This window comes from Meles meles, chromosome 3 (assembly GCF_922984935.1).
Source record: "Meles meles chromosome 3, mMelMel3.1 paternal haplotype, whole genome shotgun sequence".
NCBI lineage: Eukaryota > Metazoa > Chordata > Mammalia > Carnivora > Mustelidae > Meles > Meles meles.
The window spans coordinates 81,656,699-81,673,400 of NC_060068.1; the positions used below are offsets into that span (position 1 = coordinate 81,656,699).

General features: G+C 42.1%; 1 protein-coding gene and 2 pseudogenes across 2 annotated transcripts in view; 1 reads left to right on the forward strand and 2 right to left on the reverse strand.

The window, feature by feature from the left end:
• Nucleotides 1-2,584: 2,584 nt before the first annotated feature.
• On the reverse strand, nucleotides 2,585-2,761 carry LOC123939447 (annotated as a pseudogene).
• A 3,854-nt stretch (nucleotides 2,762-6,615) lies between these two features.
• Nucleotides 6,616-7,396, reverse strand: LOC123939332 (annotated as a pseudogene).
• A 5,225-nt stretch (nucleotides 7,397-12,621) lies between these two features.
• POC5 (POC5 centriolar protein) overlaps nucleotides 12,622-16,702 on the forward strand; it is a 40,760-nt gene continuing 36,679 nt past the window's right edge. For both annotated transcript variants that reach the window (XM_046001036.1, XM_046001037.1), the window contains exons 1-2: nucleotides 12,622-12,727; nucleotides 14,393-14,438. The gene's annotated coding sequence lies outside the window, so the exon portion shown is untranslated. The remainder of the gene's footprint in view (nucleotides 12,728-14,392; nucleotides 14,439-16,702) is intronic.

Below are 16,702 nucleotides of genomic sequence, written 5' to 3' on the forward strand. Positions count from 1 at the left end.
CAGGTGACACAAAAAGGAAAAAGGTATAATCCCTGCCCCAGAGGACCTAGCAGCCTATACACCGCACAATACAAGATGAGTTAAGAAGACGGAGTGCATGAGGTGGGAACAGATCATAAGAAGTAATATCAAAACAGAAAAACAAAAACAAACTAAAATAGGCTTCTTACGGGGACTAATATTTAGACAGGCCTGAGTAAGATTTGGGATTTGACAGGCAGCAATTGGGAACTGGGGAGGAAGAGGAAAAATCCATGCCAAAAATAATAAATTAAAACCTCTAATTTAAAAAAAGAATCTTGGGGCGACTGGGTGGCTCCGTCAGTTAAGTGACAACTCTTGGTTTCAGCTCAGGTCATGATCTCAGGGTTGTGACATCAAGCCCCAGGACACCCACCCTTGGTGCAGAGTCTGCTTGACATTCTCTGTCTCTGCCCCTCTCTGCATCATGCGCATTTTCTCTCTCTTTCTCTTGCTCTGGCTCTCAAATAAACAAATAAAATCTGAAAAAAATAAGTCTTATTTTATTTTTATCTTATTCTTTTTCATCAGCAAAGTGTATAAGAGAAAATTTGCAGTTTCACAATCACCCAGGATTAGAATTTTATTATTAGAGGGAGAGATATTTATGTAGCAATACAATTGAATTTTCTTTCTTTGAAAAGTAATTTCTAAATGACAGTGTTGGATAGCAATACTTCCATTAAGTTTTCATCAAATCCTTTTTGCCTCAAAAAAAAAAAAAAGATAAAAATCCTCCCATATAAGATGAACCATGAGAGACTATGGACTCTGAAAAACAACCAGAGGGTTTTGAAGGGGGGGGGGGGTGGGAGCTTGAGGAACCAGGTGGTGGGTAATAGGGAGGGCATGTACTGCATGGAGCACTGGGTGTGATGCCAAAACAATGAACACTGTTATGCTGTAAATAAACAAATAAAAAATAATAATAAAACAAAACAAAACAAAAAATTTTTAAAAAATCCTCCCATATAGATTTTCCATAATTTTATTAATACAGGATTATTTATAATTTAAAATAACTTACATTATATATTCATATTATATTAATATATATTATATATTCACTGACTGTGAGTGAATTAGTATCTGTTCACTTTTTACAGCTCTTTTTAAAGAAATGTGGGTAATCTAGGTGAGGATTCTTAGAAATTCAGCAAATAGATTACATCCCCTCATTTATTCTTATGGTAAACTTAATGCTTTCATACTGTTCTTTGAATCATAGTCTAGATAGGGTTATCATGTTATTTTGCAATCTTATTTAAGTTTGATTTTACAGAAGCTCATGTTTTGGCATGTGGAGGCCAAGAAAAACAAGGCTGTACCCACCTCAAGTCTAGCCCTAACATCGCCCTCCCCTCCATAAAACTGAAGGAGGCTGAGGTGGAAGAAAATGGAAACAAAGTTAAACCTAAATCTCACTAACAAGAATGCTTGATAGGAGAAATGTGACATTCCACCAGGAAACTCCCAATTGTCGTCATGTTAGTGCCTCATCAGAGGGAGAAACGGCCTTGACTTGAAAATAACCAGCCTCCAATATCCTGAGTCTTTTTTACCCTGATAGCCCTTCTGAACATCCCCTTTGTCCTCACCTACTGCTGAGCCAGCAGTCGTGACCCAATTATCTACTGCAGAGTCCACCCTCATTCTGCCTTTAAAAACTCTGACTGTGGGGCGCCTGGGTGGCTCAGTGGGTTAAGCCGCTGCCTTCGGCTCGGGTCATGATCTCGGCGTCCTGGGATCGAGTCCCGCGTCGGGCTCTCTGCTCGGCGGGGAGCCTGCTTCCCTCTCTCTCTCTCTCTCTGTCTGCCTCTCTGCCTGCTTGTAATCTCTCTCTCACTGTCAAATAAATAAATAAAATCTTTAAAAAAAAAAAAACAAAACAAAACAAAAAAAACTCTGACTGTAACCCGGTTCCGGGTCCAAGTCCCTACTCCGCTGTGTCGGGTACACTTGGGCCCAAGCTTAAGCTTGACAAATAAACCCTTGTGCGATTGCATCGGTGTTGGCTCCTTGGTGGTCTCTTGGATGTGAAAACTCAGGCACAACAGGTATATGTTTTTCTTAGAATTCCGTGTATTTACTTACATTTGATGAGTGTACAATGTCACAGAAAACAAACCAATGACTTTTAAATTTTCATTAAAATAGTTTCAAATACTTGCCCACTCACTTGGGAAAATAATGATCCATATAAGTTGAATGATAACTAACACAAAGTTCTTTTTTATTTTTTAAAGATTTTTATTTATTTATTTGACAGATAGCACAATCAGCCAGAGAGGCAGGCAGAGAGGGGGGGGGGAAGCAGGCTCCCTGCTGAGCAGAGAGCCTGATGCAGGGCTCGATCCCAGGACCCTGAGATCATGACCTGAACCGAAAGCAGAGGCTTAACCCACTGAGCCACCCAGGTGCTCCCAAAGTTCTTTTTAAATATAAAATTCTATTGACCCATAACTTAAAAAAAAAAACTTTTATTTTTTTCATTTTAACAGAATCTACATTTTTTTAAAGGGTTTATGATCAAGCTTGCTTAGACAGTATCAAGAAATATTGAGGAGGAATATAAAATCTCCCTTTTTTAAAGTCATTCTCTTCTGGTGTTTCAGAAGATAAATAACTTAATTGACTTGGTTTTATACATATGCTTTTTTCTTATTAATACAAATCCAATTAGCAATAATCGCACCTCGGATAAACCTCATTGGCTACGATACTGCCACTGCGCAAAGCTTATTATTAATACAAATCCAAAAGGACAAAAAATAACATTCTAAAAAATAATTTTTATACTTTGCAGGTAAACATATAATACAGTATTATATTTATAATAATGACTAATATTATATCACAATTCCCTATATATCACCCAACTACCATGAATGTATTCCTGGTCTCATGATTTAACTATGCAGAATTTTATAACCACTAAGAGCAAAATATGTGAAATGGCCTCACACATTGCTTGATACATAACTCACACCCAGGTACGTGTACTCTACATATTTTGACTTGCGGAATCCTCACAAGAACCTCTAGAGGTAAGTAATATTATCGCCCGATGTTTTTGCACTTAAAACAACTGACACACACTGAGGTTAAATAAATTGCCCAAGGTCACGCAGCTAGTAAGGGGCAAAGGTGAGGTTCAAACCCAAAAAACCTCTCTTTGGGGTCTGTGAGCTTAACTATTACACTGTAATAACAACAGTCTGTTTCCAGAAAGTTCTTTAAAGGAGTATTAAGGAAGTCCAGGCACAGAAAGACTTGCCAAGGACAAAGGGCCAATGTGAAAAGAAGAAAGGACTTCTGAGTGTTGCTTCTACTATACTCTGTGTGTGACCTGAAACAAGGTTCTGAGAAATGGAGCCCTAAAGGAGAACAAGTTTAGGGAGATGAGAATTAATTAGGGTAACATCAGCTACTGTACACATAAACCTCAAATATTTAGTAGCTTAGAATAACAGAAATGTATTTTTTAAATTGTGGCAAACTGTTCTTAATAATTCATCATTTTAATCATTTTTAATGTAAAGAAAATGTATTTTTTACTTATAGAAGAGTCCAAGGTGTCCTGGTTCCTTCCATCCTATATTCTGACATTCCCTGAGGTCTTAGAGCCAAGAAAGGAAAAAGAAGATACACCTACTTCTTAAACTTCTTGGCCTGAAAATGATACACATCAGCTCTGCAAAACTGTGATTGTTAAATTGTGGTGAACTATTTCTGTAATTCCACTGAATGCACAGGAGGGGTGGAGGGCTCAGAAATGTTTTAAATGCCCAGATAGCAACTTCTTGGAACTAATTCTACATAACGGAACTCTGGTAGACCGCTGGCCGTCTCTGCCGAAAGCTCCTTCATGAAATTCTTTCCAGTCACTAACAACACCAGAAGCACTACTTTGGAACCCAGGAAAAATACATAAGACAAGAAATAAAAGGATCCTTCCCACATTCACAGAGAACCAATTGGTGCCATGAAGCCTTTATCAAGTCAGGGCCACTGTCAGGGTCTGCATCAAGAGGGCAGAACACTCACAACTTTGCCAACAACAGGTGTCACTACATATGGCAGAGACATTAGCATCTTTGCCATAGCAGACTGGCCAGCAGTAGTGCGTCTGGCAGATGACCGAGAGAGCAGAGGCACATTTGCTGGGTGTGGAAGTTGAAGGCACTTTTGGCAGGCATCAACAAAAGGAAGGTTGCGGGGGGTGGTTCCTGGGCACCTGAGAAGATGCTCTGTGACTGCATGTGAGCCAGCCCCTGTGATTCACAGAAACCAGTCAAGAGGAAGGCTGTTTTAAGATAGGCTGGTAGGGACAAAACAAAAGAAATACTGTAGAGACTTTGGCTTTACTCCAAGGCTTCTGTGGGCTTGAAACGGAAAAAAAAAAAAATCTGAAAAATCATCACAATTTCCCGTATATCATCAAACTAAATTTTATTGGCAATGTAGTCCTGGTCCCATGGTTTATTTAAGGAGAATTTTGTAACAAATAGCAAAATATATGTTTCCCTAGGAGAACGGTCACCATCTGAGTGATGAGATAGTACACAGGAAGAATCCAAACTTACAGATTGGGGAGCCAAAGCTGGGGGACTGGCTCCCTGGAAGCCACTTCACAGCTTCAACGACCCACAGCTTTGAGGCAGGGAACAGATATCTGCTAAAAGCTATTGGATGTGGCACAAATTGGCTTTCAGGATCAGACACCCACCATGAAGAGGATGAATTGGGACCTGGGGCTACTCAGAGGAGCGGGTAAAAAGCTGAGCTTCAGCGAGTGGATTTGCAGGGGTGGGGGGGTGAATACATTGCAGGCAGCTAAAAAGAATCGCTGGAACTGGGGTGAAGGGAGGAGACTTCCAAGTCCCAGGACCCCAGAGGTCTCTAGGGTGGACAGCTATCAAAACAGGGCTCCATAGTCTTCAGTCTGGAATGGTATCCTCAGGACTTAGGAAAGAAACGGTCTTCAATGTCCAGAGCACTAGATAGGAAGCTTGGAAGGTCCTGAGCAGAGCCTTAGAGATGTCTGATTGTGACCGAGTGGAGAAGGCTGAAGCTTGGAGCCAGAAAGAATGCTGCTTACAATCCAGAGGAGGACGTGGATTGACCTAGGGTAAAGTGTGGCCCCAGGAACAGAGTCAGTATCACCTGGGGACTTGTTTGAAATGCAAATTCTTGGGTTCCATCCCAAGAGTACTTAATCAGAAATCCTGAGGGTAGAGCCCAGCAACCTGGGTTTTTAGTAAACCATTCGCATAATTTTGATGCAAACGAGGGACTCAGAAGACCCATTAGGCTGGAGGGAGATATATATTGGGGATTAATATCAGACCAAAGACAGACCCCGAGTAGTAAGCAACACAATGGAGGCTATGATCCAGGAATCCCAATCTTTTACCAATCATCCAACAGATTTGGAAATGGAAGACCCATTAAGACCCAGACACAGACTGTATAAAGTGAGACCAACATTTCAACTTACATTGTGAACCTGTATGAGATCGACAGGCACAGACGCTCACATAGATGGGTTTCACGCTAACTGTGAGTGTCTACCCATCTCCTGTCATTACCCCATCAATTCCCCGTGTTCATTACGCTTTCACTAGCCCCCACTGGGTGCACTGCACAACCCACTCCTATAAACATGTCCTTTCCACAAGATAAACACACAATAAAATCTTGTTCATTCCCTGTTATTTCTCCTCCTTATCAAACACACTAGTATGGTGACGGTATTATTTTCTACTTTATGTTACTGCTTGTGAACGACATTTGAGCCCCATCATAGAATCATAACTGAACTGATCTTGGAATTACAATATTTTCATTTTTCTACAGAAAGATGCAATTCAACTTACAAACATCACAAACTGAAACAGAAAAAAAAAAAAAAGAAAAAAATCTACACAAATGGTACCACCAAGGAGATGAAACAAGTTCTACCACAGCGTTCCAAATCTGCTTTCAAATGCTGGATCTAGCTTCTCTTCCCTTCCCGTCATTGACAAAAGAGGGAAGATAAAAAAGAAAGGAAGGAAGGAAGTGGGAGCATAATTTAGAATTGCATAGGTTTTTTTTTTTTCTGATACATGGATACACTTTTATTTACCTACCAAAGGGAAAACCAATGTTCACTAAAAGCTGTTTAACCTATATTCCCAAGAGTGAAGGTGTTTAATTTACTATCTACCTTTAAAAGGTTTCAAATAAAATACAACTAGGAGAATAAACAAAGAATTCAGGTTATAAAACTCTCCAGATAATTAATTGTCATAACAATATTGGGACTGCAGTTAAAAATAGCAATTTTCCATAGTTTACTTGGAAGTACAGATAAACAGTACCAAATCTACATATTAAGTTATAATAGGCACTTATAAGCAAACAGTATCAAACTTTATAACTTTTTTTTAATTTTTATTTTAAGTAGGCTCCACACCCAACATGGGGCTTGAACTCATGACCCTAAGATCAAGAGTCACATGTTCTATCAACTAGCCAGCCAAACATCTCTCAAACTGTATAGCTTTTAAAAATTAACTAAAATTGTTAAGAACTATATGAAAATTGTTATTATTTTTCAAGTTCTCCCAAAAGCTCCACAAAATCAGTGATGTACCATTCTGTTTTATCTCTTACTTATTGTCTAATCACATTTCCTCTAAATGTAATGGAAACATCAGCAGTAAGAAAGGCTTCCAGGTCTGTGGCTCCATCTCCAATCATAACTATTTCCTCCGAATGAAATTTTTCCTTCACAAGTTTAAGAACTTTTCCTTTCCCACCAGATTTGGCTGTTGGCTGCCTCATCAAAACCTGCTTATTCACCATCAAAGTAGAAGTTCAGCCTACTGGCAAATATGTTGGTCTATGGGGTACTGAACTTTGAAGCAACATGCTCTACCATCCTTGTAAAGCCACCAGATAAGAGGAAAACCTGAACATTTCACTCTTGCAGGCGACCTACTAGCTCCCTTATGCCCTGAGTCAGGTGTTGGGGTGCGTGTGTGGGGGGGTCTATACTATGAGCCTTCACACCTGCTGCCAGGAGCGCCGGATGAGAGCTAAGAGTTCTGTGAGGGCCCCCATGAAAGGCACTGCCCCACCCACAGCTCACCATTGTCATTTCTGACAGGGCATCCTCAACTCCACAGAATTTGGCTAGCTCACCAATTCCATCTTCTCTGAGGATTGTGCTAGCCACATCAACACACACTTCATGAGCGGGACAGAAAGGTTTCCTCTTTCCTCACTCTGAAAGGGAGACCATCCCTGGAAGAATTTTCCTTGTTTCTCCAGGGCTGCATTCCTAGGAGATGACACTCTTCCCTTCCTGCTTCTTTCCTGACTAAAAATGCAATGTCAAGTTCTGACTACAAACTTCTTCATGAGAGATTTTGTGGGTTAGGCAAGAGCAGGAGCCGCGCTGCTGCTCCTTCCTGGGCCTCTCCCCACCCACCCCACCCCCCACCTTTCACCTTCCACCTCCCACCTCCTGGGCTTCTGCAGCTGTAACCTCCAGACTGCAGGGTGCCCAAGGCTGGCTCTGAGGTTCAGTCCCAGAATCCCAAGAGAGGTGACCTGTGCAGACCTGCACAGCTTTTACTGAACAATCATATGAAATCTGTTGATAAGTGCAGTGGCTTCTGGTAGGTTTTGCATGTGCATTCCTAGACTCCTATGGCATAGATTCTTATCACTGGGCTGAATTACCCTGATTTGCAAACCCATCTCAGAACCCCTGAAGACCCAAGAATACAGCTTCTGTGTAGCATTCAAAATATCAGTGGGACTCACTAACCTTGTTCTCTGAAAAAACGAATTAATCCTGCCTCTCGCAGTTAGACCTAGATGGTTTCATCCCAGAAAAGGAAATCCTAAGGGTAGGGAAGATTTTACATGGCGAAAGGATGCTAATAGAGAGGGTCCAGGATGAATCGTTAAATAATTAGGAAGAACAGAAGGCTGATGAAGAAGCTAAGAAATGAACACCCTTCTGCAATAAAAGGGCCAGGGATAGTGCCCAGATTTGCAACTAAAGAAAAACAAATCGATTTCTTTCTAGACCTTAATTCTTTGTCTCCATAAAATCTCAGTGATGGGCTAAATTACAGTTGCTACCCTAGGACAAGTCATCAGTGTTAAAGATTCTCAGGTTGAGGAATGTCCAGCTAAACAAATCATAGGGTAAGGAGACAGAAGCCCTTTTAGATGAATCAGGGATGACCTGATAAAGAAACAAGTTTCAAATCAGTCTCCTAACCCAGGTCTAGCAACAATGACATGGATTTCAACTCCTGCCACCACAAATACTAAGTGTTCCCAACAGGTAACGAGAGCCAGAAAAGCCTCCTGCTGACTTCTTGGAAAAGGTTATGAATTCAAACCCTATGTGATTTTGCCTCACTTTAAAAAAATTTCTAAATAATCTCACATATGCTACCTCTCAACAGCGTCATATATCCATCAATACCCACCTAGAAGTGATATTAGAGTGATGGCTGTAACAGACTGACCTCAAAATACAGTGACTTTAAGGGAAAAAACATGTTTTTTTAATATTACAGAACTGGCAAAGGAGTTCTCTTCCACATGATCATTCAACACAGTGGGGAAGCAGAAGGCTCAGACAAAACACACCTAAAGTCTTAAAAACCAGTTCAGGGAGTAGTACATTTCACTTCCATACATATTCTATTGCCTCACTAAACTGCAAAGTAGACTGGCACACGTAATCTAACCAGGCAGACGTCTCCCCAGCTTCAAGAGGTAATAATTTTCGTAGGTAGATAGTTGATTCAGGTTCAGGTTCAGATTTAGTTTTGAGAGGTTCTATTATCTTCTCAACTTTAAAAAAAACAAGGCTTAGGCTCATGAAGTATATAAAGCTTCCCTAAAGTTGTACACCTCATACACGAACAAATTAAAGACTCCATCCTAGATCTTCCAAGTTTAGGAGGGCTTCGAAAGCTATATAACACCATGGAAGATTTTAGAGGAAGAAGACATACAATGCAATGTTTTTTTAAGAAGATAATTTGTCAGTATTGTGAAGGGTAAATTGTAGAAAGAAGATACAAAGACATGCAACTATAGAAACAATGCAAGCCAAACTCAACAATGGCCGAATCTAAAACGGTGGTGATTAAAAGATGAAAGATTATTAGAGCAGAGGTTCAGAGTTTAGGGCCTGTGGAAACGCCTCCATATTGTCAAACTCATCAGTCACTTCACTGCCATTTTACTGAAGCCTCTCCAGGTTCTCCTCCCACTTCTCTGGCCCCTCCTTCTTGGTCTCCTTTGCTGCTCCTCCACTGGTATCAATTCCTAAACATTAGCTGACTCCAGGGTTCCATTCTGAACCCTCTTTTCTATTCACCTTCCTCTCCCCATTCCCTGCCCACGCCCCAAGGCTCTCTCACCTAGATCCTCAGCTTTAAATTGCATCTTATCCCTTATCTCTTACAGGGTAAATCTACATAGCACACCACCCAAAACACAGTGCCTTTCAACAGTCAATGTTCATTGAGCTCAACACTCTGCAAACTGGCCTGGTGGTCCTGCCATCTTCGACTGCACTTAAGTACTGTCTGTGTATGACCTGGCTATAGACTGATCTCGGAAGTCCTCCACTGGGATGACCAGGGCCATCAAGTCTAATACACTTGTCTTTCATCTCCAACTGACTAGTCTAGGGATGTTTCTATGATCATAAAAGAGAGCAAGAGTAAGCCAAGCCAATCACACAAGTGTCTTCAAAGCCTTGGCTTCCATCATGTTTGTTAACATCCCAACGGCCATTAATGAGAGGGCATGGTAAAGGGCATTGATATGGGAGAGATGAAGTAGAGTCATTCTGAAGTCCTCTACAGATCTATATGCAAAACCACCCCAGTTTATTTCTCTGAGTCCTGATCTCTCCTGAGCTCTAGACATGTATGTCAAATGGCCTAATGGACAGTGCTCTTGCATATCTCTAGGCATTTCAGACAGCATATTTGAAATTGAACTTTTCTTGAGCGCCATGGTTCAGTCGGTTAAGTGTCTGCCTTCGGCACAGGTCATGATCCCCTGCTCAGTGGGGAGCCTGCTTCTCCCTCTGCCTCTGCTGCTCCCCCTGTTTGTGTTCTCCCTTTCAAATAAATAAATACCTTTCTTTCTCTCTTTCAAATAAATAAATAAAACCTTTTCAAAAAATAAAATAAAACAGAATTGAACTGTCTTTTCCCGCTGATTCTCAGTAACACCTCCATCTTCTTCCATGTATCTCTTTCCCCCTTAAGGACACTAGCCCCTACCCCAAACCAGAACAACCTCATTTTAACTTCATTACATTTGCAGAGACACTATTTCCAAGTAAGATCATATTCACAAATACTAAGGGTTAGAACTTGAATATCTTTTTTGGAGGACACCATTAATCCATAACTGCCAGGTTGTTCTCAACAAACATACTGAGTGATAAAAACATGTACTTTAGAGTCTGGACTACCTCGATTGGAACACCAGTTCTGTTCTTATTGGCTGTGTGATCCTAGGCAAGTCACATAAATTCTCTGAACTTCAGTTTTCATATTTGTAAAACAAGTATGGGTATAACATCTATATTATAGAGATAATCTGAGGATTAAATGAGTTAATGAGTAGAGTGCCCAGAACATAGTAACATATGTGTGTTTATTAGATAAAATAAGTTCTTTACTCGTTCATCCCCAGGTCTCGGCTTAAATGTACCTCCTCAGACAACCATTTCTTGATTTCCCCTCTCTTCAAACATAATTCATAATTTTTTATTCACATGTGTGAGTTCCCAATTCCATGAGGGCAGACTGTGTCTGTATTGTTTACCACTGTATTCCTAGCACCAACAAGACGTTTTGCATACAATGAATGTTAAATAAATGTTCTTGAATGAATAATTATGGAGGGCTCAAGCTGGCAATTTAATTACTGTGAGTTTGCGGGTGCTTGATTCTCACTCTCCAATTCCCTCCTCTCCCTTCTCTAAGAAGCTTAGGAAAACAATCAGTTTCAAATTCATAACATCCAGATTAGGTCTGGTCTCTTTCTCTCTGTAGCTTCACAGAAGAATGGAGATGTCTTAACCAGTGGTTTTCTATAAAATCTACCCCCTAAAAGAGAGAAGACGGGCGCCTGGGTGGCTCAGTGGGTTAAGCCGCTGCCTTCGGCTCGGGTCATGATCTCGGGGTCCTGGGATCAAGTCCCGCATAGGGCTCTCTGCTTGGCGGGGAGCCTGCTTCCCTCTCTCTCTCTCTCTCTGCCTGCCTCTCTATCTACTTGTGATCTGTCTCTGTCAAATAAATGTTAAAAAAAAAAAGAGAGAGAAGACAAAGAAGAGCAACATGGAGCCAAAGTGGCAGGAGAGCAAAAGGATAAGTGCACAGTGTATGCAGTCACCAGGTGGCAATTCAATTAAAAAACACCAATCTCAACCAGTTATGAATTCATACGCATTAGTAGGAATGTGCTCTGTTTATAATAACCATGGGATAGAGGGGATTGGGGGGAGGAATACAAGCATAGCTTGTGCCAGAGAAACTGCTGGCTCTTCCTCATTGCTCGTACAAGTAGAAGTCTGGTTCTACCAACAGGTAGGAAGATGAGACCCAGGCTTTGCCATTTTTATCTACAGGAACAAACAAATTTAAAAAACCCACATACCTCACCCTCCAGGTAACAAAGGGAGTCTAAAAACTCACCCAGATCTCATTACTTGATCTCCAGATTGGGGCGTGTCCTTTGCAACCTGGATCCTAAGATACCTTTAACCACATCTGTTGCCAATACAAATTGAAAGACTAGTAGTTCTGATATTGTGTGGTAGGTATTTTAGACATATTTACTCATTTAATCTTCCTACAGCCCTATTATGTGGGTAGCATTATCCAAGGTGACTGAATACGCAATAGAGCCAGGATATAATTATGACCTGATTATTATACGGTTCATAATCACTTCGCCAGAAGGGCTCGACTTGCAATTTGACACCCTTGAGGTTATTAGTAAAACCTAGTGCAGCAGTTTCTTAAATCGTGGTCCGCTGAACCCTGCATCGAAATCAATGGTAGTCTTTGTTAAAAATTCAGATTCCCTGGCTCTAAGACGGAAGGAATCAAGGAGATGGGCGGGAGTCAGAAAAAGCACCTCCAAGTGATTCTATTGCAGGACATTATAGACGCAGATGATTCTTATGCACGAGGACCACACGCACTGGCCTCGGATACTATCGAAAGTTGACAACATACCGCCCTGGCTGACTTGAGCCCAGCTTGCCATCCTCTAACCAAATCTGGTCCCAGAGCGCCTCAGTCGCAGCCGCAGTCGGAAACTGAGCACGCGCAGTACTTAGCGCTCAGGAGCTGGGCGGGGCTCCCTAAGGCACCGCCCCCTCGCTACACGCCTGCGCCGGGAGCACGGCTCTCCCTAAGTAACCTAATGCCAGGCGTGAACCGCAGCGGTCCAGAGCCCCGCCCCCGATTCTGGGACCAATCAAATTCCAGGTTGCTGAAGATCGGGGCCAATGCACAGGGCCGTCTTTTATTCCTCTCTGCAGTTTGAAACTGTCAGGTCGCTACCAAGGGAGCTGCTTTACCGCTGTTGTTTCGGCTACGACGCGGCGAGGAGAAGGGGAAACAGGCGTCTGGGTTTGTGTAGAGCCGCGACGGTGGGTAGCGGCGCCCCCGACGGAGGGAGTGGAGTGGGTTGAAAGTGCCTCGGCTCCGGTTTCTGCTCCCGGGACTCAGTACGGAGCCGGTGGGGTTTTCCCCGAGACGTGGGCTGTCTGCTCTTCTGCGGGTCGCAAGGTGCAGACGTTTTCCCTCCGAGGGGCCCGGGAACAGAGGACAGGAGTGAGGGGTACTTGAAGTATAGCGGTTCCTATCTCCATAGGTTCCGGTCATTTAAAACGTAAGGGGAAAAGTAACCATGGCTAACGCTTTTTTAAGAGTGTGACCACTCTTAAAAAACCACGGTGGGAAAGAAGGTGATCGAAGAGAACTTCCAGCCCTTCCAGAACTTCACACCTGGTGTCCTCTGCTTCTAGTCCCTTATGTGGGGCGGGGCTGGCGCATCCCCCCTCCTTTCCTGCAGCTAAGATGGGTGAAGAGCTCGGAGACGTCACCCTGCTGCCAGCTTGCACGTTAATTCACTCTTCCTGTCTCTTGAATTCCCGGACCCCTCTTTCCTTAGCAGCCAGGTATTTACCAAGACGTACTTTGATTTCTCTGGCAATCGAGAAGTACCCTGAACTTCTTATCTTGTGGTTTCTGGTATCTTGGGTTAGAAAATATTGGAATTTTAGTGAACTGATTCACATCTGCCACCCATTAAAGCAAGCTTCATTTTTCTCCTTTCTGAACCTAGAAACAGTAAGAAAATGCTGCGGTTGTAGAGTTTCAAAGAAACTGTCGTACCTTGCTGGCATCAAAGCAGGGCGGATGGAAGGCTTAATGTCATATTTTCCAAAAATACAGTAATTGTTTTGTGGCTGCAGTGTCTATTCAGAGACCCTTTTTGAATTCTGACCCAACTTTTCAACCTATCTCTTTATTGAATAATCAGCACCAGCCCACCTCCACTCCTGCTATCTATAGGGCATGCAAATACATCCTGAAAGAAGTGAATGAATATAGAAATTAACCAGGTTACCAGGGTGGTGGATTTTTTTTTTAAAGATTTCATTTATTTATTTGACAGACAGAGATCCCAAGTAGGCAGAGATGCAGGCAGAGAGAGAGGAGGAAGCAGGCTCCCTGCTGAGCAGAGAACCCGATGCGGGGCTCGATCTCAGGACTCTGGGATCGTGACCTGAGCCGAAAGCAGAGGCTTCAACCCACTGAGCCACCCAGGCACCCCCCAGGGTGGTGGATTTGACATCCATGAAGCAGCCCTTCCTTGCTGGGCATCTGTGTGCTTATTTTATCCTCCCTAATTGGCTTAACTAAAGACAGCCATGCTGCGACTTAGTTTACTTACCAGGTGTGTACACAGTAATACTTAATGAATAAAGCTAAGTTTCCATGAACGAATCCCAACCTATATTTCCTTTCTAATATTGTACTTTTCCCTGTATCTGACTTTTCTTTTTTTTTTTTTTTAAGATTTTATTTATTTATTTGACAGAGAGAGATCACAAGTAGGCAGAGAGGCAGGCAGAGAGAGTGAGAGGGAAGCAGGCTCCCTGCGGAGCAGAGAGCCCGATGCCGGACTGGATCCCAGGACCCTGAGATCATGACCTGAGCCGAAGGCAGCGGCTTAAACCACTGAGCCACCCAGGCGCCCCTGTATCTGACTTTTCTACTTGAATTTTCTTATTTCATTTATTTTTCAGGCCGCTGTGATTGAGACCTCTTTCACCTTCCACTGAAATTTTTCAGGTAAATGTCTGCAACTTCCTTACTGCGTTATTCGGGAGACTCCAATTTTCATCTTTCTTTGGCATCTAAGCATTCCCTTCCTCAAGTTTTTATGATGCTTTTCTTTCTGATAATTCTACCACTCTGACTTCTTTTTCTGTCTTTGCTGGCTCTTCTCTTAGAAGAGCTAAATTAGAAACACTAAATGTTAGTGTTTCTAGTTTTTAATCTACTTCCACTACTATAGTAGACCTTTAACTTTGTTAGGGTTATAGACCCCTCTGAACACATATTAGAAGCTAAGGATCCTCAGGACACCTGGGTGACTTGGTCAGTTAAGCGGCTGGCTTTGACTCAGGTCATGATCCCAGGGTCCTGGGATCAAGTGCCACATCAGGCTTCTTGCTCAGTGGGAATCCTGCTTCTCTCTCTATTTGCTGCTTCCCCTGCTTGTGCTTCCTATCTCTCTCTCTCTCTCTGACAAATAAATAAAATATTTTTTTAAAAAAAGCTAAGGATCCTCTTACTAGAAAAATACACATATGCATTTATTCTAAAAATATTGCATATAATTTGCGTGTATGGATCTCAGAATGAGAACTCTTTCTAGCAATCCTTTTCATACGTGATCTTATCCTCTCCCATGTTCAGTATTTCCCGTTATGCTGATGATTCCTCAAACTTTATCTCTAGCCTGTACCTCCAGGGCAGAGCTCCCTCACTGCTTAACTCCAGAAAGCACCATTCACATTGTAGCCCTTGTGAATGGCAGTCTTTGGTGTATAGTGTAATGGTTGTGGCCATATCCTGCATATCTAAAGCTTCACTTCCTGTCTCAGATGCCTCACACCCAACTCCTCTGATACTGAACCCATTGTCCTCCCCCTGCCCAACCTGCTTACCTTCCTACATTTCTTGCCTTGGAGAGTGGCACTATTATCTGTCTGATTACCAAGCCAGAAATCTGGAAGCTGCCAACATTACAATACAAGCCTAATCATGTCATCACTTGTTTAAAACATTGCAGTAACCTCTCTAAGGTAAAAAACACATTTTTTTTTGACCTGACATAATCATGATATTCTGGCTGCCGCTTTCCTTGCCTGTTCAATCCTTTGCCAAGCCTTGCTCTGCACTCTTCGCTTCAGCCTTACAAACCCCTTATGTTCCTGGCATACATGCCCATGCCTCTGTGTCTGCTTCTGCTGCTCGAATGCCTAGCACATCCTCACAGATTTTATCTGTTAGATCTCAATACCTGGTTCATCTTTTCCGTGAAAACCTACTCTGGTTCCATTCCACTTCTTCACCCTCATGATCCCAACCCATGAAAAATTAGCTACTCTTTCCTCCCTACTTTGTACCTCTGTTGTTTTAGGGTGTACTAGCTTTTTTTTTTTTTTTTTTTTTTTTTTGGTTATTTATATTTTATGTATGTCTGGCTGTCTCTACAGATTATAATCCATGAGGACAGGACTTTTCATCTTACATTCCTCACCATTGTCTTCCGTATAGCTGTGTTCAGATAGTTTAAATAGTCACTACTTGTCCTTTATGGTTTTTTTTAAAGATTTATTTATTTATTTTAGAGAGAGAACCCAAACGAGCAGAAGGAGTAGGGGGGAAAAAAGGGAGAGAGAATCCCAAGGAGACTCCATACTGAGCATAGAGCCCAACATGGGTCTCAGTCCCAGGACCCCAAGATCATGATCTGACCCCAAATCAAGATTCAGACACTCAACCAACTGAGCCTCCCAGCTGCCTCACTACTTGTCCTTTAAATAATTTGTTTACTAAAAGTGCAAACAATAATTTGTTTACTAGAAATTTTATTTTTTTGGTTAAGGCTTTTAACAATTTTTCTATGGCATATAGGAATCTATTGTTCTGTACAGTCTTGCTTTTCTTAAAATATTCCCAAATGTTAAGTTTCTCAAAGCATTTGCACAAATCGTTCACTCTCTCTTGGTTCAGTATCTTACAGGAAAACATACAGCACACAGATTGCCACACATTGCTCAAGAACACTGATCATGGGATGCTGGGTGGCTCAGTTGGTTAAGCATCTGCCTTCAGGTCTGGTCATGATCCCAGGGTCCCAGGATCAAGCCCTGCATCCAGCTCCCTGCTCTGCGGGGAGTCACGAAGCTCTTGCTTCTCCTTCTGCTCCCCCCTGCCCCACCTCATGTGCTCTCTCTTCTTCACTCTCCCTCTCAAATACATAATAAAATCTTTAAAAAAAAAAAGAACAACGATCGCAGTCTGTTCTCAACAGACGCCATTGT